This window comes from Chlorocebus sabaeus, chromosome 7 (assembly GCF_047675955.1).
Source record: "Chlorocebus sabaeus isolate Y175 chromosome 7, mChlSab1.0.hap1, whole genome shotgun sequence".
Taxonomy (NCBI): Eukaryota; Metazoa; Chordata; class Mammalia; order Primates; family Cercopithecidae; genus Chlorocebus; species Chlorocebus sabaeus.
The window spans coordinates 22,290,420-22,314,457 of NC_132910.1; positions in this window are offsets into that span (position 1 = coordinate 22,290,420).

Genomic DNA, 24,038 nt, shown 5'->3' on the forward strand with positions numbered 1-24,038 from the left:
AATCTTAAAATCATAAAAATGATCATACTACCCAAAGCTAGTTACAGATTCAATGCTATACCTATCAAACTACACTGACATTCAAACAAATGACATTCGTCACATCTTAATCGTTTTTAGGAGTTCATTTATATTAATTATATTCATACTGTTGTGTAATAATTACCACCATTCACCTCCAGAACTCTTTTCATCTTACAAAACTGAAACTCTATACTCATGAAACCCTTTGATTTAAAGTCTATTTTTCTGTATTATTGCTGCCACCATGCTCTATTGGTTATTGTTTGCATGGAATATTTTTTTTATCCTCTAACTTTCAATCGGTTAATGTCCTTGGGTCTAAAGTGAGATATGCTGTCTATCTGGCAGATAGCATATAGTTAGATCATATGTTTTTATTCATTCTGCCAATCTCTGTCTTTGGAGAATTTAATCCATTTATATTTTAAGGAATTATTAATAGGAAGGGACTTATGCCATTTTGCTGCTTGTTTTCTATATGTCTTACAACTTTTTTGTTTTTCATTTACGGTATTACTACCTTCTTTTGTGTTTAGTTGACTTTTTTTTTTTTTTTTTTTTTTTTGAGATGGAGTCTTGCTCTGTCACCTAGGCTGGAGTGCAGTGGTGCCATCTCAGCTCATTGCAACCTCTGCCTCCCAGGTTCAAGCGATTCTTCTGCCTCAGCCTCCCAGATAGTTGGGACTAGAGGTGCATGCCACCACACCTGGCTAATTTTTTGCATTTTTTTAGTAGAGACGGGATTTCACCATGTTGGCCAGGCTGTTCTCAAACTCCTGACCTCAAATGATCTGCCTGCCTCGGCCTCCCAAAGTTCTGGGATTACAGGCATGAGACACTGCACCTGGCTGTTTAGTTGATTTTTGTAGTTAACATTTTAATTCTCTTCTCATTTCTTTCATTTCTTTCTTTTTTTAATTTATTTTTTTAAATTTTTATAAACAGGGTCTCACCTTAATGCTCAGGCTGGAGTACAGTGGTGTGATCATAGCTCATTGCAGCCTCAGACTCCTGTGCTTAACCAATCCTCCTGCCTCAGCCTCCTGAGTAGCTGGGACTATAGGCAAACACCACCATGCCTAATTTTTAACTTTTGTGCAGACAGGGTCTCACTCTGTTGTCTAAGCTCCTTCTCATTTCCTTTTGCATATACTATATAGCTATTTTCTTTGTGGTTACCATGGATATTACATTTAACATCTGGAAGTTATAACACTCTAATTTAAATTTATACCATATTAACTTCAATAACACCCCAAATTCCTCCTTTGTAGCTCACTCTCTACTCTTTTTAGTTGATGTCACAAAATCACAACTTTATAGAGTGTGTGTCCAAAAGCACAAACTAATAATTTCTTTTAAAAATGAATTAATCTCCTAAATTATGTAGAAAACAGAATGTATTATAACCAAAATTATTGTAGTGTTAGCTTTTATCATTTCCCATGTGTTTATTTTTATTGCAATCTTTATTTGTTCATGTGGCCAAATTTTTTTTTTAAAAAATTATACCTTAAGTTCTAGGGTACATGTGCACAACGTACAGGTTTGTTACATATGTATACATGTGCTATGTTGGTGTGCTGCACCCATTAACTTGTCATTTACATTAGGTATAACTCCTAATGCTCTCTCTCCCCCCTCCCCCCACCCCATGACAGGTCCTGGTGTGTTCTCATTGTTCTCATTGTTCAATTCCCACCTGTGAGTGAGAACATGTGGTGTTTGGTTTTCTGTCCTTGCGATAGTTTGCTCAGAATGATGGTTTCCAGCTTCATCCATGTCCCTACAAAGGACATGAACTCATCCTTTTTTATGGCTGCATAGTATTTATTCCATGGTGTATATGTGCCACATTTTCTTAATCCAGTCTATCATTGATGGGCATTTGGGTTGGTTCCAAGCCTTTGCTATTGTGAATAGTGCTGCAATAAACTACGTGTGCTTGCGTCTTTACAGCAGCATGATTTACAATCCTTTGGGTATATACCCAGTAATGGGATGACTGGGTCAAATGGTATTTCTAATTCTAGATCCTTGAGGAATCACCACATATCTTCCACAATGGTTGTACTAGTTTACAGTCTGACTAGCAGTGTAAAAGTGTTCCTATTTCTCTACATCTCCAGCACCTGTTGTTTCCTGACTTTTTAATGATTGCCATTCTTACTGGTGTGAGATGGTATCTCATTGTGGTTTTGATTTGCATTTCTCTGATGGCCAGTGGTGATGAGAATTTTTCATGTCTGTTGGCTGCATAAATGTCTTCTTTTGAGAAGTGTCTGTTCATACCCTTTGCCCACTTTTTGATGGCATTGTTTGATTTTTTCCTGTAAATTTGTTTAAGTTCTTTGTAGATTCTGGATATTAGCCCTTTGTCAGGTGGATAGATTGCAAATATTTTCTCCCATTCTGTAGGTTGCCTGTTCACTCTGATGGTAGTTTCTTTTGCTGTGCAGAAGCTCTTTAGTTTAATTAGATCCCATTTGTCAATTTTGGCTTTTGTTGCTGTTGCTTTTGGTGTTTTAGACGTGAAGTCCTTGCCCATGCCTATGTCCTGAATGGTATTGCCTAGGTTTCCTTCTAGGGTTTTTATGGTTTTAAGTCTAACATTTAAGTCTCTAATCCATGTTGAATTAATTTTTGTGTATGGTGTAAGGAAGGGATCCAGTTTCAGCTTTCTACATATGGCCAACCAGTTTTCCCAGTACCATTTATTAAATAGGGAATCCTTTCCCCATTTCTTGTTTTTGTCAGGTTTGTCAAAGATCAGATGGTTATAGATGTGTGGTATTATTTCTGCTGGCCTCCAAAGTTTCTGATGAGAAATTTGCTGATAATTGTATCGAAGATTTCTTGTATGTGATGAGTTGCTGTTCTCTCATTGCTTTCAAGATTCTCTCTTTGACTTTGTCTTTTAACAGTTTGATTATAATGTGTCTGAGGATGGGTCTCTGAGTTTAACCTACTTGGAGTTTTTTGAGCTTCTTGGATGCTTATATTCATGTATTTCCATCAAATTTGGGGAATTCTTAGTCATTATTTCTTCAGCTATTCTTCCTACCCCCTTTTCTCTCTCTCTTCTCGTTCTGGGATCCTAGAAAGTCTGAACATTGTAATTTCAATTATTTTGCTTTTCAACTTCAGAATTTCCTTTTGGTTTCCTTTAACGTTTTGTATCTCTTTATTGATATTTCAATATGTTCAGATATTGTTTTCTTGAATTTTTCCATGTCTTCCTTTAGTTCTTTAAGCATCTTTAAGACAGATATTTTAAGACTTTTTCTAGTTGATTTGCCATTAGGTCTTTCTCAGGGATAGTTTCTGTTGGTTTATATATATTTTTCCTTTAAATGGGCTATATTTTCCTATTCCTTTACATATCTTGTGATTTTCTCTTGAAATCTGGATGTTTGACTCTAATAATGTGATCTCTCTGAAAATCAGATTCTCCTCTTCCTCAGGGTTTGAGGTTTTTATTTTTGATTGCTGTAGGCTGTCTCTGTGCTAAGAATCTGCCTTAAGTAGGAACTGAAGATCTTTTCAGAGCCTACATCTTTTTCTGGGCATTCATGGTGATTTTCTAATTTCCCCCATATATGTAGCTGCTTTCGAATGTCCTAGTCTTTAAAGTCTGGCTCCCAAAAGAGGAAAAAGAGAAAAATGAAGGTGGGGAAAATGCACCAATCCTTTAAATCCCCTGGAAGTCACTTCAACCAAAGGGAGAGAGGCTTGCAACAATGGAGGGAGGTACATCAATAATGGCCACTGCCTCCCTGTTGCATCTCTGTGATCAGAGGCAGCAATCAGCGATTGTAGCACAGGTCCCTGATATTTGGAGGACAGTGTCCCTTATTTTTATTTTTATTTTTCTACCGTTTTTTTGGAGAGGAGTCTTGCTCTGTCACCCAGGCTAGAGTGCAGTGGCGCCATCTCGGCTCACTGCAACCTATGCCTCTTGGATTCAAGTGATTTTTTTTTTTTTTTTTGAGATGGAGTCTCACTGTGTCACCCAGGCTAGAGTGCAGTGGTGCAATCTCAGCTCACCGCAAGCTCCGCCTCCTGGGTTCATGCCATTCTCCTACCTCAGCCTCCTGAGTAGCTGGGATTACAGGTGTGTGCCACCATGCCTGGCTAATTTTTTTGTGTTTTTAGTAGAGACAGTGTTTCATTGTGTTAGCCAGGATGGTCTCGATCTCCTGACCTCGTGATCCGCCTCGGCCTCCCAAAGTGCTGGGATTACAGGCGTGAGCCACCAGGATTCAAGTTATTCTTATGCCTCAGGCTCCCATGTAGCTGGGTTTACAGGTGTGCACTGCCACACCTGGCTACTTTTTGTATTTTTAGTAGAGACAGGATTTCATTATGTTGGCCAGGCTGGTTTCAAACCCCTGACCTCAAGAGATCTGCCCTCCTCGGCCTCCCAAAGTGCTGGGATTACAGGCATGAGCCACTGTGCCCAGCAATTTTTCTACCTTTTTACCAAAAGGGAAATAGGGTCTTTAAAAAAATCTACCCTTGCTCCCAAAGCTGTTTGCAAAGTTGCTCCAGGAACACATGCACAGCTGCCTGCCAGTGGAATGGGGGTGAAAGGAGGATGGGTAGCTACTGCTGAGCTAAGAGCTGAAACTGATGAGAATTAATTGCAATTTACAATCCAAGTTTTCCCCTGGAAGTTGCAAATCTTCAATAGACTACAGAGTTCCAAAATCATTACATCAGGCAGATTGCTGGAGTGTAATTATTGTCTGGGTGGGGAAACAGATTCCTGGTGCTTTCTATTCAATCATCTTCCCAGCATCCTCTGTGACCTAGTGTACATTTTAATTGTTATTATTTATTTATTTATTTTCTGAGACAGGGTTTCACGCTGTTGCCCATGCTGGAGTGCAGTGGTGCAATCATGGCTCACTGCAGCCTCGACATCCCAGGCTCAAGAGATCCTCCCACCCTAGCCTCCTGAGTAGCTGGGACTATAGGCACATGTTACCACGCCCAGCTAATTTTTGTAGTTTTTGTAGAGATGGGGTTTCACCATGTTGCTCAGGCTGGTCTTGAACTCCTGACCTCAGGTATTCCACCCACTGTGGCCTCCCAAAGTCCTGGGATTACAGATGTGAGCCACCATACCTGGCCAAATCTCATCTTTTATGTTAACTTTAAGGTGAAACGAAATAATTCCTTAATTGTATGAATTAATCTTTAGAAGTTATATGGATAGGTCCTTGTTCTTGCCTAAGTTCATAGGGCAGGCATATCTCAGGGCCAGAAATATGAGCTGGGGAGTTTAGGTAATTAGGTATGATTGCTAAGCCCATCCATGTTTACTCTGAGAGAAGTCAGCTGGTGTTTTGTTTGTAGGTCATTGTATAATATCTGTTTGGGAGGTTCTAGATTCTTTTTAAATGATTTGCTTCCTAATGGGCTCTTCAGTTTGAAGTACCATGTATAATTTATTTCTGTGTACGATACAATCCCTAGGCCCCTCTTTAATAAAGATGTTTACTTACATTTCCTTTTCAAGTGCTTTGTTGCCCTTTAATCAGGTCATACTTGATCTAAAAAAATCAGGTCCTTTTACTCTCAGATGCTATTTTATACTCTAATCATGGTTGGGATACTTCAGAATATTAGAAGTAGCTTGTCAGGTTCCAGCCACTTTTTCAAAATCTGGGGAACTCCAGCTTCACCTCTTAGTGTGTTAATTATATTTACAGGATAAAAAAATGATTTAATCTCATGAACTCAGTGTTTGGCTTTATGATAATCAACCATGGTGGTTTGCCTGGGACTGTCCAGGTTTTCATGCTGATAATATCCTGTGTCCTGGGGAATCTGCCACTAATGAATAAACCTAGACAACTGGTCACCCTATTTGGCCTACAAATATTTCCTGCTTTTCTTTTTAAAAGCCACATAATTCTTCTAGATGTAAGGGTAGCAGGTGACTGCTAATTTGCAAGTTCTTGTTCTTGCTAAATTTCTTTTCTATTTATTTATTGGTTTATTTATTTTATTTATTCACTTATTTTGAGATGGAGTCTTCTCTTGTCACCCACGCTGGAGTGCAATGGCGTGATCTTGGCTCACTGCAACCTCTGTCTCCCGGGTTCAAGCGATTCTCCTACCTCAGTCTCCTGAGTAGCTGGATTACAGGTGCCTGCCACCATGCTCAGCTATTTTTTTCTTTTTTTTTTTTGTATTTTTAGTAGAGATGGGGCTTCACCAAGTTGGCTAGGCTGGTCTTGAACTCCTGACCTCATGTGATCCACCCGCCTCGGCCTCCCAAAGTGCTGGGACTAAAGGTGTGAGCCACTGCGCCTGGCTGCTAAATTTCTTTTTATTTATTTTTTGAGACAGAATCTCACTCTATCATCCAGGCTGGAGTGCAGTGGCACTTTTTTGGCTCACTGCAACCTCTGCCTCCCAGGCTCAAGTGATTCGCCTGCCTCAGCCTCCGGAGTAACTGGGATCACAGGCGTGCGCCACCACACTCGGCTAATTTTTGTAATTTTAGTGAAGACAGGGTTTCACCATGTTGGCAAGGCTGGTCTTGAACTCCTGCTCTCAAGTGATCCACCCGCCTCGGCCTTCCAAAGTGCTGGGATTACAGACGTGAGCCACTGTGCTCAGCCTTAAATTTCTTAATATTCACAGACTGCTGGCAGTTTTGAGCAAGTAAGGAGTTGAGAGACATCCTGTGCTATGACCATCTGAGTTTACAGATGAATACAATTTCAGTTGCATAGGCAAGTTTTGGCCATCTTCCTTCCACTCTGGCTGCCATGGTACTAGATTTCTGCAATGTCTTCAAACATCTCCTTTCCACTAACTAAAAACAAACAATTATGTTGGAACATCAACCACAGTAACAGGAAAGAGTAGCATTCGGTTAGTTTTAAATTGTCCAATAATCTTTTTCTAATGCCTCTACTTGCGTCATAGGCATTTTAACTTCCGTTGTGTCTAAAGTTCAGTGTCTCTCATGGATTACTCATATTATCGGAGTGTGAAAATAAATATAGTCGGGTTAATTAGCATCAATTTTAATAAGATCCCAGAGTAATTTTACACAATGCTTCCTGGGAAGAAAGAAATTAAACTTGGTAACTGAGATGATGGGATCTAAAATAGAAGCTATGCATAAAAGAAAGAAAATAAACACAGAAAAGGGAAAAAGATATTGTGTGCATTATGTTTGATATACAGATAAAGTTTTCTTTTCAGAATCACACAATGGGCTTTTGTTATTTTGCCTCCAAAGGAAGTCAGTCTTGGTTCCCAAACAAGCAGACTGACCTTGTGGGCTTGTGGAGAATTCAAATACCCAGCTCCAATACTTGGTCATTCTGATTCAGTAGATCTGGAGTGGGACCCGGGAATCTCTGTTTTTAATAAACCTTAAAAGTGATTCTAGTGTTCCTGGTTAATGGAATAATGTCTAGAAACCACTGAGTTAGGGAATTTGAAGAGGTTTTCCTATTTTTCACTTTGGAAAAAAATATTTAATGGTCATTCTTGAGATTTTGTTGAGATGACAGGTATCATTGTCTTTCCTTCAAAGGGGGGAAATTGAAGAAGGCAGTCATATTTTAATCTAAAAATATGGGAAAATGTGGACCTTTACCCTGCAGTTTCATCTTGAAGAGTAGATTGAGGTCCTGAAATAAGACTTGCTATAAAGTGCAAGGGTGAATTCCTCCAGAGGGCATGAGGGACTATGCAAAGCAATGTGTACATTTTACGCTTGACCATAGTGAAGCAACTGAGTGCAGGAGGCTCCTGGAGACTGCCCAGAGTTAATCATTTTTCAATTGTATTCTAATTTATGCTGTAGAGATTGTCCAACACTAATCAGGTGGAGAAGAGACAGTCAAAGTCTCTCTTGCTCATTATACATAATGGATGTACTTCTTAGGTGTATGTTTACGTGGCCTTTTACACCTATCCACGTACTCTGAAAAATCCTCTGGGAAACCGACACAAGGCCCCAGATACTTCATTAGCAGAGTGGATTCCCCAGCCCTGTTTCTTAATGGTATAGCAGAAGATGTGCTTGGCAATTTAATTGGATGGCTGTAAAGCTGGAATCCTGACCACTAGTGGTCACTGAAGATCCCAGGAGACTATCCTTATGGCAGGTAGAGTCCTGGACAAATTCCAACTCTGATAATTAAATTACATTCTGCCCAGCTTCCCTGTACACTTTCAACTGGACTCTGTTCCCTTTCCATCCTTAATTGCGGAGGACATACACTTTAACAGAGAACCACTAGTTTCTAAAGATGCCTACAATTATAATAACCATGTCCGGTAACTTATGGAGTGAGATTCACTGGGTTAGTGGTCTAGCGGCACATTTTAAAGTGGCACATTATGTACAAAGGGAAAATTACTGGATTGGTATCCAAAGAGACATGGATCACTCCTGAAAAATTAAGTCTGTTAAACATTTCAGTATATATTAAAAATGCATGTTCTATTAGCTTTTAGAAGCCATTTTTTCCTGTTTCTTTATGGGAGATGTCTTTCTATAACCAAAGTAATTAGTAGTTATATCTTATTAGCAGAATAAAACCCATGTATTTTTTTTTGAAAAAAGCAAACAAAACAAAAAACCCAGCTGAGCTAAGTCAATAGAATAGAGGTAAAGGTGAGAACAGTGAGACATACTGGGAATCAATTTGAAGACTTGAAATTTGTTGATGTAGAATTTGACCTAATGTGTGTCTTCATAATAAACAATTAGTCTGGTTTTACTCTTCGACTATGTTTTTCCAAAATGGTTAAGTTTAGAGGGCAATCTGCTTTCTCTTAACAGTTAAATTTTGTTATTTTTACAAATTGCTTTACTAATACAGATTTTTTTTAAACAAATGAGAATTTAGTAAACTGCAAATTTACTGAGAACAGAGTGCTGTTATGTAAGATGAACAAACTTTAAATTATTATTCAGCAGGCTCTGTTTCTTTGAAATAGAATTCTAAAATATTTTAAATAGATGAATAAAATATTATTTTCTCATCGTAGATAACTTTCCATTTAAAAAGTATTTAACATACATTCTTTTTATTTTATTTTTTGTTTTTTTGAGACAGAGTTTCGCTCTTGTTGCCCAGGCTGGAGTGCAGTGGTGTGATCTCGGCTCACTGCAACCTCCGCCTCCCAGGTTCAAGCGATTCTCCTGCCTCAGTCTCCTGAGTAGCTGGGATTACAGGCATGTGCCACCACGCCTGGCTAATTTTTGTAGTTTTAGTAGAGATGGGGTTTCACCACATTGGTCAGGCTGGTTTCGAATTCCTGACTTCATGTGATCCACTGCCTCGGCCTCCCAAAGTGCTGGGATTACAGGTGTGAGCCACTGCGCCCGGCCTATTTCACATACATTCTATTAATAAACCAAACGAGCCCATTATTTGGTATCCTGATTAACTCATATATATTTAGGAAAGCAAAATGTACTTCCTAGCTTATGTGGTTTGTCAACACATTTGAGAATAAGTCCAGTTGGAGATTGGTTTTGTTTGCTTTCATTATTATTGTTAAACTAACTTTCTGTTTCAAGTAATATAACTAGCTTAGAATTTCCTACCTTTAATACAAAAGGAGTCAACACATAGCTCCCGCACACCTACACCCACACAATGCTTAAATTTTGGAATTCTGTAATCGTTTTCTGTGCATCTTCTTTCTAAGCCACACTAAATATTGCTTTACTTCAATTAGATTAAGGAGAAAAAATAGAGATCAGAAAGCAGACAACAGCTGGTTTTCATTGTAAGGAAGCTGGTTAATTACCTGGGTTAACGTGAGGAACGTGTTTGAGTGTGTATTAAGAATGCCTGTAGGCTGGGCATAGTGGCTCACACTTGTAATCCCAGCACTTTGGGAGGCCGAGGTGGGTGGATCACCTGAGGTCGGGAGTTTGAGACCAGCCTGACCAACATAGAGAAACCCCATCTCTACAAAAAATACAAAATTTAGCTGGGCTTGGTGGTGCATGCCTGTAATCCCAGCTGCTCAGTAGGCTGAGGCAGGAGAATGGCTTGAACCTGGGAGGCGGAGGTTGCAGTGAGCCAAGATCACGCCATCGTACACCAGCCTGGGCAACAAGAGCGAAACTCCATCTCAAAAAAAAAAAAAAAAAAAGAATGCTTGTAATAATTATATATTTATTTATTTATTTTTGAGACAGGGTCTCACTCTATTGTCCAGGTTTGAGTACAGTGGCGTGACCATGGCTCATTAAAGCCTCAACCTCTTGGGCCCAAGTCATCCTTTCACCTCAGCCTCCCAAGCAGCTGGGCCTACAGATGTGCACCACCATGAGTGGCTAATTTCTTTTTTATCTTTAATTTAGGGAAAGAGTTTTGCTATGTTGTGCAGGCTGATCTCGAAATCCTGGGCTCAAGCAATCCTCCTGCCTTGCCTCCTAAAGTGCTGGGATGACAGGTGTGAGCCACCACATCCCACCAAAAATGTTTTAAATATAAACATAGTCCTGTAATGAAAAGAGGGGGAAGTTTATCTCAGAAGGTCTCTGAAAACAGGAAAAATTCTCAGAAATATAGATGGTTTGTGAATGATTCTGTCCTGTGCTTGAAATAAAGTAAATATAGGTAGAGATTTTAGGTTTGTTTTAATGGTAAATTTTAAAATTCTGAAAGAAAGAAAAAAAGAAACAATGTATCAGATTGTGCTATTTTTTATAGACGTTTAAAATGACCTAGTGAAACATGTGGCTGATTGAAACGTGTTCATCTCCCTTTCCTCTAGAGACTTCTCTAAAGTGAAAGTAAAGAATAAAAACTCTTTATAGTCACAATGTCAAAGAGAAGGAAATAAAAGCCATTATCTTTTGGGAGAATTTCCACATTATCAATCTGGCATAATGATTTATCCTTCTAAGGGTGAACTGTTGACCCTTCCAAGATGGAAGGTGTTCTCTCTCTCTCTCTCTGTATATATACATATAGTCAATTATATTGTAGTTCAAGACATTTTATAATTTCCATTGTGATTTCTTCTTTGTCCTATGCAAAATTCAGAAGTTTATGTCTTAGTTTTTAAATACATTTTCTTTTTTTTTTTTTTTTTTGAGATGGAGTTTCACTCTTGTTGCCCAGGCTGGAGTGCAGTGGTGCTATCTCGGCTCACCACAAACTTCACCTCCCGGGTTCAAGTGATTCTCCTGCCTCACCCTCCCGAGTAGCTGGGGTTACAGGTGTATTTCACCATGCCTGGCTAATTTTGTATTTTTCGTAGAGATGGGGTTTCTCTATGTTGGTCAGGCTGGTCTGGAACTCCCGACCTCAGGATCCGCCCACCTAGACCTCCCACAGTGCTGGGATTACAGGCATGAGCCACCATGCCCAGCCTTTTAAATACATTTTCTAGTTATCTTTTTCTTATTGCTTTTTACCTTAACTGCATTTGGATATCATATACTCTATTTCTATTTTTTAGTGGTTTCCCTGGAAATTCCAACATAAGTATTTATCAAAGCCTAAAATAAATCAATACCTTTATCCTTTTTTTGGATGATACAAGGTCCGGGGGATACCTTAACCTCCTATACCTCACTTTCATCTTACATGATATTTTTGGCATGAATTGACTAACCATAGGGTATTACTATTGTTATATTATACAGATAATGTTTATTTAGATTTATGTACTTATCACTTTATTTTGCTCTTTATCTTTTTCTGTCTCTTTAGCATTCTGTCTGGGAGTACTTTCCCTTTGCCTTAAATATACCCTTTAGAATTTCCTTTACTTGAAGGTCTATTTGACTTTATCTTTGAAAGATTACTTGATGTAAAATTCTAGTTGTTAAATATTTTAGCATATTAAGGACAGTATTTAATACATTCTGATTTCTTCTTCATTTAAAGAAGTCATTATTACTTTATATTCACACTCTGTAACTGCACAGGACTTCAGAAGAGGGAGATATGGGAAAGCTTTATAGCATAATTTGGATTTTATTTGTTACAGGGAAATAGACCAGATATGGTTGGGAGAGCAGACAGTGACTTGCAGGGAGATGGAATGATTTGTACAAAATGAGAGTGGGGCACAGAGGACTGTTAGGACTGTAAAACCATTCTATCTGCTACTGCAATAGTGGATACATGTCATTATGCATTCGTCTAAACCCATAGAAAGCACAACACCAAAAGTGAACTCCACTGTAAACTATGGAATCTGGGCGATAATGATGTGTCGATGTAGGTTCACCGAGTGTAAAAAATGTACCACTCTGGTATGGGTTGCTCATAGTGGAAAGGCTGCTATCATGTGTTGGGGCAGGGGGTATATGGGAGCCCCCTGTACTTTCAACTTTGCTGTGAAAATAAAGTTGCCCTAAAACACAGTCTATTAAGAAATGTATCCCACTGTTTTCTGGCTTTCAGTGTTGCTGTTGAGAAGTTAACATCAGCCTATTACTCATTTGTAGTTAATCTCCTTTTTATCTATGAGTGCACTTATGCTTTTTTATTGTTGTAGTTGGGGGTTTTACAGTTTCTTTTTCCTGTTTTTTTAAGTGTTGGGTTTTTCTCCGTTGTTCAGGCTGGAGTGCAGGGGCACAGTAATGGCTCACTGCAGCCTCAAACTCCTAGGCTCAAGTGATCCTCCCACTTCAGCCTCCCAAGTCGATGGGACTACAGGTGTGTTTCACCATGCTCACCTGGCTAAGTTTAATTTTTTTTTCTTTTTTTTTTTTTTAAGAAATAGAGTCTTGCTATATTACCCAGGCTGCACAGTTTCATCATGATGTGTATTGGTTTGAATTTTTAAAAATTTATCCTATTTGGGATTCATTTGGCTTGAATATGGCTTGAAATCTTTCCTTAGTACTGGGAAGCTGTTACTTGGATACTTTTTCTCCTTATGAAACTTCAATTAAATCAATAAAGTGAGACAAGCTCACTTGATTCTCCATGTCTCTCAAATGCTGTAGTATGTTTAGTCTGTCTTTATATTGTGCATTTCTTGATTGTTACTTCTGATGAATTCTCTCTTCAGTTGTGTCTAATCTGCTATTAAACTGGTTTGTTGAGTTTTCCATTTTATTTTTTATTTTTAGAAGTTGTTTGTTTCTTTCAAATTTTTATTCTGTCACTTTGTGTGTTTTCCTCTTTCCTGAAGATATTTGCAAGCTTGTCTTTTATGTTTTTAAACATATTGAATTTTTTTTATCTCTGTGTCTGATCATATTGGAAGGTTTTGAACTTGGTTTTTATGCTTGTGGTTTCTACTGTTTCCCTCTCATGGACCTTTTTTTTTTCTTGTGTCCTTTTATTGTGGATTGTTTATATTAAAAGTTTATTTATACGAATATAAATTGAGGTGTAAAATTAAGGTGCCAGCTCCCGAGAAGTTTTACATTGCTTCCGTCAGGCAGCAGCAAGTACCAGTCTGGGATCACCTTAACCATGTTCATGGCTCCAGGTTTCTTGTTCCACCTGGGTGATAATGCTTCACTGTTTTCTGAAGTTACAGACCTTCGGAACTCCAGCTTACTGAGGAGCGCTTTTCCTAGTAGGATCTCCGCAGTGTGTGAGCCTTGGGCTTTGATTTTATTCTCCTGGGCTGCCAGATGCCATCAGGCTTCTGTGCTGGCTTTTCCCTCTAAGTCCCTATTTTTCCTTCCATTTTGGCCTGGTAATCGCTTCATATCTTGGGATCTTTTGGATGCTTTAAAAAATATTGAAAAATGGCCGGATGCGGTGGCTTGTGTCTGTAATCCCAGCACTTTGGGATGCCGAGGCGGGAGGATCACCTGAGGTCAGGAGTTTGAGACCAGCCTGGTCAACATGGTGAAATCCCGTCTCTAGTAAAAATACAAAAATTAGCCGGGTGTGGTGGCAGGTGCCTGTAATCCCAGCTACTCAGGAGGCTGAGGCAGGAGAATTGCTTGAACCCGGGAGGCAGAGATTGCAGTGAGCTGAGATCACGCCACTGCACTCCAGCCTGGGCGACAGGAGAAAGACTCTGTCTCAAAAAAAAAAAAAAAAAAAAATTGATCTGACAATTTTAGTCACCTTCAGTGAGAGGGTGATCTTAACAACCTTTTTAGCTGTTGTTGGATGCCAGAAAGATCTTAGCAAAATCTGGAATCAGAAAGTAGTTGAAATAGAGATGACTGATACAGCTATGTGGTAGAATTCTACCACTGAGCATTTTCAGAAGAAGACTACAGAATTATAAAAATTTGATTGACCCCACAGAACTTTATGAGACTTCAGGTTCAGAGATGCCAGTTTTTTTTTTTTTTTTTTTTTTTTTTTTTTTTTTTTTTTAAAGAGTAGAGATGAGATGTAGGACCTAAAACAGACTGTATAACGCTAATAGTAGGTGCCTACCCTTGGGTGGCAGGTAGGTTTCTACTCTGAAGAAATCGAACTGTCTCAGGCTTCCACATGCTGGCCATAGAGTTTCTCCCAGACTATCCCCGCTGGGCATCTCCTTGCATACCCACCACAAAGTGAAATCTATTGATTAAAACACTGTTCATGTACACAGGACTTTCAATCATTTTATGTGTGTGTCTGCCTTATGTCAATATGAACAGGTGGCTAAGAAACAGTAAAGAAGTGTAGACAATTTTCTTAAGAGATGGAAATAAACAAACACATAAATGTGGAGGAATCAGGGATAGCACAGATAATTTTAAAAGGTAAAACAAAACTCTCTTATCTCTTAGAGAGAGAAGAAGGCTGTTATGCCTATAAAACAAGAACAAGATAAAATGAAAAGATAAAAGAGAACAAGAAAGATCTCTTGAAAAGCAAAAATACAATGCCTGCAAAAAGCAACAGAAGATCTTTAGATGGTATAATGAAAAGTTTTAAGATATGGAAAATAGGAGAGAAGATAAGAGACTTAAAGAAGCAGACACCTAAAAGGTGTTCTAGGAAGAGATAAAGCAAATGGAGAGGAGGACTTTATAAAACAATGTAAGAGCTAACCATGGCAGATTTCTAGATCAAAAGGGCACCTTGAATGCATATAAAATGAATGAAAAAGGCAAATCGTCATTACATTGCAATATGCTAGGGGAAAAGAGAGAAAGTTTCTAAAGAGAAAATATAGATTACTTTCAATGAAGAAAAACTCAGCGTTGTCATCGGATTTCTCAAAGCAACACTGATTGTTGGGAGACAATCAAGGAATCACCCCAAAATTTGAAAAAAAATGAATTAAAACCCATGTAATTGCTAAATTACCTAAATATGATTATAGGGATAAGAATGGGAAGCCGAGTATTTGTAGGGCAGGAGAGTTTTTATTAGAAGACTTTTATTTCATATTTTACCTGACGTATATACTAATTTGAAAAAAATTAACAACAGTAAAATAAGTAAGTGTAAAAAAAGAGGGCTTCGTAATACAGACATTTTTGGAACACTGTGAAATGGTATTCTTCCTCATTCTGTCCTGTCGTATTTACTGCTGTGGTCTGTGAACAAGGAGAATGATCTAGGTCACTATTTGAGAACATTTTTTTTTTGTTTGCACCAAAACATTCTATACATCTAAAACTTGATATAACCTTTGGATATTCTATCTGAGGTGGTTTTAACTGGTGTTTAAAAATTTGCTAATTTTCAGATATTCCACTTTGAGTATCTAATTTGATGCTTACTTCTGGCAGTTACTGAACTCTTAACAGTTGAAGCTGCTGTTGGCTCACTAGGATTTTAATCAGGCAGCTGAATCCCATATGTTTATGTGCACTGCTTTAATTTCTCTAGCATGCTTATTTGGGTGGTTGTGGCACTTTAGCACCCTACCTTCCCAGGGGACACACAGACAGTCTGATGATTTGGTATATGATGTAACCACAGAACATATATCAGTTAATCAAACACCCTAGGCCCACACTGTTTTTTTTTTTTTTTTTTTTTTGAGACAGAGTCTTGCCCTGTTGCCAGGCTGGAGTGCAGTGGTGCGATCTCAGCTCACTGCAACCTCTGTCTCCTGGGTTCAAGCGATTCTCCTGCCTCAGCCTCCTGAGCAGCTGGGACTACAGGCGTGTGCCACCATGCCCGGCTAATTTTTGTATTTTTAGTAGAGATGGGGTTTCACCACGTTGGCCAGGATGGTCTCGATCTCTTGACCTTGTGATCCCCCGCCTTGGCCTCCCAAAGTTCTGGGATTACAGACATGAGCCACCACGCCGAGCCAGGCCCACGCACACTTCTAAAACCTAAATGTTAAGTGTTGTAAATTCTGTACACTCATCTATCAGGTCTGTTGCTCTTGTTCCTTGTTTCTCATTCTCATTTCAGTACTAATTTTCATTCACATCACCTCTTTAAAAATTATTGCGCTCACTTCCTAACTCTTTTCTTATTTTTACTTTCAATCTCTAGTGTTCAATGCATCTTGAATAGCATTGCTAAAATTATTTACCAAAAATATTGCTTTAATGTCTCTCTCCTGCTCTAAGATATTCAGTGTTTTCTTTTTTTCTTATTTCCTTTAACTAGGGAAATAATCTCCAAAGTAAAGGGGATGGACCCAGGAGATGTGAAGGACAATCCATGTCCTAGGCAAGAATGTAGCCAAACTTTTAATTCCTATTTCCACACTATGTAAATAATTATATATGTTCTAACTAAAAAGGAAGAAAAGTTAAACTTTGCTAATGTTTTCTACACAGATTGATACAGGAACTATCTTTCAGACTGTACGTCAGATGATCATGTATTGCTTATGGTATCTGAGATATCTTGAATTAATGGTTGGAGTTCAAGTGCTGAGAGGATAGCACTGGCACTGCATTTTTTTTTTTTTTTTTGGATTAGCTTCTAGCATATTGTGATATTTTTCTATTTACATGTATCTGGTTATGGACTTATCTGATTTCATATATAGGCAAGTGGCTTACAAAGATTTCAGGAAAGAAAACACAGATTGTAGAGAATAGTAATTGCAAGTATAAGAGAACAACAAAAAGGTCAAGATATTACTTTTATTCATAGTGTGAAAACTTTGTAAGCCACATTATATAGTAAAAAGAATGCAACTATGACCGGGCCCAGTGGCTCATGCCTGTAATCCCAGCACTTTGGGAGATTGATGGGGCTAAATCACTTGAGCCAGGACTTGGAGGCCAGCCTGGCCAACATGGCAAAACCCCGTCTCCACTAAAAATACAAACAAATTAGCTTGGCAGGGTGGCACAGGCCTGTAATTCCAGCTACTCAGTAGGCTGAGGCACAAGTATTGTTTGAACCTGGGAGGTGGAGATTGCAGTGAGCCGAGATCACGCCACTGCACTCCAGCCTGGGCAACAGAGCCAGACTCTCTAAAAAAAAAAAAAGAATGCACCTAATCAGGTCTGACAATGCTTTGGCCAAAAGATTCAAAATCATTGAAATAACAATTTGAAATAGGAATTCATCTTATATTTAATAATAAATTTCACTTTAGGCATGTATTGTGCTTGAGATTTTAGTGATAGTATCAAGGCATTAAATTAGCAAGATATTAATAAACTAAACACATGAAAAGGACAGATTCAGGTTCTGAGGAGCTTGAATCTGTGCTGATTTTGGAGGACTCTAAGAGAAAAAAATATAAACTTGCAAATGCAAAATCAGATGAACATCTATTTAGAATAAGAAATCACAACAGATCACTCATTTTAAAAAGCAGGAAATACTACAAACACAGGATCCAGAAAAGTAGCAATATTTTTATAAATCAACTGCGGACATGCCTCTATCATGCCTTTTTTCTATATTTTGTTAGTTGCATCTTCTTTGATTGCCTTTTCATGTGATGATTATTTTACAATATTTTCTAAAGATAGGTAATTTCTTTAGCATGGCTGATCAAAATCTGTTCATTATTATTGAAAATAATTTGCTATTAGTACTGTTATATAGATTTTTTAAATTGTCAAATTTTGGGAAACCTCTATCATGTTTATATATGAGCTGGAATATTTCAATGATGTTCATATTTTATCCTGCAAGACTAATTTTAAATCCTCTTTGAACTGATAAATACTAGTCTGAGAAAATCCAAATGTATTTAAAAATTGCTGTTATTTTGTAGTGAGGTACGTAATTATATAATCAAATTATTCTCATGTTATATTTTGACTTATGAATAAATATGTGCAGGAATTATGTCATAGGAATGCTTGTTTCTTTTATTTGTTCTGCTATTTGGTGGCAATTTTGTATACCATGTTATGTAGAATTGCCAGATTTCACCAGGACAAGTTACATGAGACATCCAAAGATGTGTTCTGATAAGTTAGGACACATAAAACATGTGACTTCGCAGATAGACATACTTATTGATTGTAGTAGTGCTACAGGTTTGTGACAAATTACGAACAAAGGAATTATAATAAGTTCTGTTTTATGTGATTACAATAAAAGTAAAACTAAGAATTTATGGTTTACTTTGAATACGATGACTTAAAGTGTGTAATTCATATTTACTTAAAATATGAATATGAGGAGAGAATTTCTAGTGAGAAACAAATCTTTTGCTTATAATTTCACATATCTGATGACGCAAAACATTTTCCACAGACTAGCTTCTGGTTCCATAATTTCAAACCTTGTTTCCTATCCACTTCCACATACTTTTGGTTCTGCCTGCCATACAACACATTCATATATGAGATGACCTTTGCTTCTGCACCTTTATGTCACCACCACAGGTGACTCAGACAGTGGGCAGGAGTATTCCTGGAAGGCGTCCTCTGCTGGGATGGCTAATGATAACCTAACTACACATGGAAAGCCTAGAAACCGCATAAATATATCCCACTAAACCCAAACTAAATATATTCAAAACTCTACTTCCTCTTATTCAGACCCCAAAAATGCTTTCAGCTGCTTATATCCATCATACTAACATCATATTAACATGAAGGGAAGTGTAAGGAAGGAAATCAAAGTAGAAAGGAATTGTAGTCAAATGATCTTACCTTAATCTCACCTTTGCAGCCTTTGTAGAAACATATGGCCATATGGATACATTCCAGGGGATATGCGCTTGCTAGGGAGGGGTCCTGAACTTAAGTTTCATGGCAAGTGTGTCTCTATCTTCAGAAAACGAAGTCCAACAACTACACATATTATAATAATGTTTAGAGGTATTTGGTGCTTTATAAAGTGTAGAATGTTGCTGAACTTAAATTCATTTGAGAGGGCTTCCTTATTTAAAAGTGAACAAAAATCCCACTCATATATCTTTTGGTACCTATGTCAGTCACTAAAATCAACTATCGAATTAAAATAAATAAGCCAGACTTTTGAATCACATTGTCACCAAGTGTTATATAAAGATTAACAAAAAGTATATTAAATCATATTGCTCTCATTAAAAATATTTATTTTTTAAAGAGATGACCAAAAGGACTTTGTACCGCAAATACATAAAGATATTTAAAATAATTTATATTTCACTTTTTAAGATATGCTATATAAAGTATGTAATGTATCAGTTTGTTATACATATATGTATGCTATATATGTACCTATGACCATACATATGTACATACATACATTCACACAGACTGGGGTGTATGCTCAAAAGTCTTTACTGATAAGATGTACAATTCAAAATATTTGAGTATCGGCTGGGCACAGTGGCTCACACCTGTAATTCCAGCACTTTGGGAGCCAAGGCGGGAGGATCATTTGAGTCCAGAAGTTTGAGGCCAGCCTAGGCAACATGGTGAAATCCAGTGGTGCAGGACTATAGTCTCAGCTACTCGGGGCTGGTGTGGGAAGATCGCTCGAGTCTGGGAGGTAGAGGTTGCAGTAAGCTGTGATCGTGCCACTGCACTCCAGCCTGGGCGACAGAGCAAGACTGTATGAGTCCGTTTTTATGCCACTAATAAAGACATACCCGAAACTGAGCAATTAACGAAAGAAAGAGGTTTAATCCACTCACAGTTCCACCTAGCTGGGGAGGCCTCACAATCATGGTGGAAGGCAAGGAGGATCAAATCACATCTTACCTGGATGGCAGCAGGCAAAGAGAGCGCTCCTGTAGAGAAACTCCCGCTTTTAAAACCATCAGGTCTCATGAGACCCGTTCACTCTCACGAGAATAGCACAGGAAAGGCCCGCCCCCATGAATCAGTCATCTCCCACTGGGTCCCACATGTGGGAATTATGGGAGCTACAAGATGAGATTTGGGTGGGGACATAGAGCCAAACCGTATCAAAGACCCTGTCTCAAAAAAAAAAAAAAAAAAAAAAAAACTGGAGTATCAAAGACAGTCAACTTTTTTTTTCCCCCTAAGACGAGTCTCACTTTCTTGGCCAGGCTGGAGTGCAGTGGCATGATCTTGGCTCACTGCAACCTCTGTCTCCCAGGTTCAAATGATCCTTCCACCTTAGCCTACCGAGTAGCTGAGATTATGGGTATGAACCACCGTGCCCAGCTAATTTTTATATTTTTCGTAGAGATGGGATTTTGCTATGCTGACCAGGCTGATCTCAAACTCCTGGACTCAAGCGATCTACCTGACTTGACCTCCCAAAGTTCTGGGATTACAGGCATGAGCCACCACACTCAGCCAAAGACAGTCAAAATTTGACCTAAAGTTCTCCATTCTTAAGCTAGCCTGAATTATTCTCAATCCCTAAAACAAGTCTTTATATTTCTACCCTAGTGTCTTAGTATCTAAGTAAATCCTGCCCTAACTTTCAACTCAGGGTGTCTCCTTTTTTTCTGGGTTACTCAAATATTCTCCATCCTCTGAATTAAAGACTTAAATGTAAGGCCTAAAAACTATAAAAACCGTGGACGATAACCTAGGAAATACCATTCAGGACATAGGATCTGGCAAAGATTTCATGAAGAAGATGCCAAAAGCAAGTGCAGCAAAAACAAAAATTGACAAATGGGATTTAATTAAACTAAAGAGCTTTTGCACAGCAACAGGAACAATAAACAGAATAAACAGACAACCTACAGAATGGGAGGAAATATTTGCAAACTATGCATCCTACAAAGGTCTAACGTCCAGAATCTCTTAGGAACTTAAACATGCTAACAAGCAAAAAACAAGTGACCTCATTAAAAAGTGGGCAAAGGTCATGAACAGACATTTATGAAAAAGAGATATACATGTGACCAACAAGTATACGGAAAAAAAAATGCTCAACATCATTAATTATTAGAGAAATGCAAATTAAAACCACAGTGAGATACCATCGCACACCAGTCAGAATGGCAGTTATTCAAAGTCAAAAAATAACATGCTGGCAAGGTTGCAGAGAAAAGGGAATGCTTATACACTGCTGGTGGGAATGTAAATTAGTTCAGCCATTGTGGAAAGCAGTTTGGCAATTTCTTGAAGAACTCAAAATGGCATTACCATTTGACCCAGTAATCCCTTTATTGAGTGTATGCCCAAAGGAATATAAATCATTCTATCATAAAGACAGATGCCACATGTATGTTAATTGCAGCACTACTCACAATAGCAAAGACATGGAATCAACCCAAATGCCCATCAGTGATAGACTGAATAAAGAAAATGTGGTATATATACATCATAGAATACCATGCACCAAAAAAAAAAAAAAAAAAAAAAAAAAAAAAGAAAAGAAAAGAATGAGATCATGTCCTTTGTAGCAACACAGATGGAGCTGGAGGTCATCATCCTAAGTAAACTAACACAGGAACAGAAAACCAAATATTGCCTGTTCTCACTTATAAGTAGGAGCTAAACATTGCACACACATGGACACAAAGAAGAGAAAAACAGACAACAGAGCCTACTTGAGGGTAGAGGGAGGAAGGAGGGTGAGGATTAAAATTACTTATGGGGTACCATGCTTATTACCTGGGTGATGAAGTAATCTGTACACCAAACCCTTGTGACATGCCATTTACCTATATAACAAACCTGCACATCCCTAAACCTAAAATAAAAGTTAAAAATAAATACTCTCATCCATCTTTAGGGACCTGTTCTTCAAAGATTCCTCTGACCTCTTCAATTGCCAGAGTTCTCTTGTAATGTTAATTAATTTTTTTTTTTTTAAGAGACAAGATCTTGCTCTATTGCTTGGGTGGAGGTGCAGTAGCAAGATCATAGTTCACTGCAGTCTCAAACTCCTGAAGTTGAGCAATTCTACCACCTCAGCCTCCTGAGTAGCTGGGACTACAGGCGTGTGCCACCATGCTGGCTAATTAATTAAAAAAAAATATTTTAGAGATGGGGTCTCACTTTGTTGCTCAGGCTGGTCTTCAACTCTTGGATTCAAGCAATTCTCCCACCTCGGCCTCCCAAAGTGCTTAGATTACAAGCATGAGCCACAGTGCCTGGCCTCATTTCGTTAAATGAATGTCACTTACTATTTGCAATATGCTCTTAGCACTTAATGATATCATACTTATTTTGTTAAATGAGTGTCACTTACTATTTTCAATATGCTCTTAGCATTAGGTGATCTCATACCTTAAGGCATCACTTTTATTGTATTATTTGTTGTTATGCATATGTATCTTATTTTTGCAGCTTCTCAAAGGCAAACCTTGCTCATATACTTTTGTATCCCTCATTGCACCTAACATAAGTCTATGCAAATAGTAGATCCTCTGTGAAGATTTGTGGAATCAATACCTTTTTTGGAAAACTCAAGCTGAGGGGAGATATCTTTGTAGTTCGGAGAACTGTCTGTGAGAGGAGGATGTGTGAAGGCAGTCATGGTGACAGCCTTTTCTTTCCAGTGACACAGTGGGAGGAAAGTTCTCCCCTGTACACGTCTATCCCGTGCTGAGAATGTAATCCCCATGATGAATATCAAGTAAGTGATACACGCTAGAATCTCAAACTATGACACTAAAGGGAAAGAATGACGAGATAATTTTATCTTCTCAACCACTTACTTTTCTGCCTTATTCATCATGAGATCATGTTCACTAACAATGGTGGATGGGAGAGTGGGGATGTATCTGTCCCTCTCATACTAGTTTGGCATCTCTGTAGAAAGAAAAAAATTGACAAAAAAAGCAACTGTTTCCTTTTTAAGTATCCTTCTGTTTGCTTCTTTCTGTTTTGTCTGTTTTTGAAGTGCACTTTCGCCATCCCTCTAAAGATGTTGGTTCTTTTATAACAGCAGAGGTCCTCCTTGCTCAGCAGTCCTCCAGGATCAAGAAACTACTCATCCTAAAAGCTCGAGATCATTGGGAACTGCGTGACTTAAACAGATGATTAAAGACCCATTGTCTGTGCTGTAGCTGGGTTTATGATGCCTTTTCATCACGACACCTGCCAACATTTCAAGGTTCTAATTAGCTGCCAATCAGCGTAAAAAGCTCAGAATAAGCAGCATTGTGCCTGGAATTACTATGTGGAAGTATATGCAAATTACTTGGGTTAAAGATAAAGAATCTGCGCTTTAGAGAATGAAATCTGTATTAATCTAGGATTATTAAACACTGGTAAATGCATTATTGACCCTGTCAGGATGCCAGATTGTGATCGAGAGCCATCCCAGATTCTCTGGACAGTGGTAAACCATGCTGGGTCTGGCCTGGCTAGTTCCATTTGAATAGCAGGGAGCAGAAAACCAAAGCCTACACTAATCTGAGTGTGTCTGGAGTCCCGAGCCCATGAGATCGGGACAAGCTCTACCCTGTGCCACCCACCTTTTCCCATCTGTATCCATCTCCCACTGTGTTATCAGACACTCCAGATGGAGCTTCCTGTACCATTGTTAATTATTATTATTATTTTTATCTGTTCACCCATAATGTCTCTGAATCCACTGGCGCTGCAACTGTTGTCTTTGTTGGAAAGAAATGATAGCCTTCCGAAATGGTGATGGCGGCGTGTCTTTGTGAGCTCTAAGGAGCAATGTGCATACTATTTAAGTTTTAAAAAATAATAATTATGTCCTGACACTTTAAAAAAGTGAATTTCTTTATAATTAGTTCCAGTGTTTAGGATTGCTTTAAAAATCACTAGTGTTTTTTACTTTAAACAAGAAGAAAAGATTCAGCTTGTT